The sequence below is a fragment of the Protopterus annectens genome, chromosome 4.part0, assembly GCF_019279795.1.
Source record: "Protopterus annectens isolate FY-2018-M chromosome 4.part0, PAN1.0, whole genome shotgun sequence".
Taxonomy (NCBI): domain Eukaryota; kingdom Metazoa; phylum Chordata; order Ceratodontiformes; family Protopteridae; genus Protopterus; species Protopterus annectens.
The window spans coordinates 775,488,156-775,488,436 of record NC_056733.1 but is presented as its reverse complement, the minus strand read 5'-3'; positions in this window follow the sequence as shown (position 1 = coordinate 775,488,436).

Below are 281 nucleotides of genomic sequence, written 5' to 3'. Positions count from 1 at the left end.
AGGTTGCTTCCAAAAATCCTATTCCCTCTGAGAAGGATTCTCGTGCCTTAGACAGGTGGGGTAAAAGGTATATACTTCTGCTACCCTGCTATTAGGGCTTTAAATTGCCAGTTTCATATGTTTAAGTATCAGCAATTTCTTTTGTCTGTTTTGAAGCAAAGGCTTGCTGCCTTTCCAGCATGTGCAGAGGATAAGGAATTGCAGGATGTGTTGCATGCAACTGAACAAGTTAACAAACATAGTTTACATTGTGGTTTTGATGCTTTGGAAGCTTCTTGCAG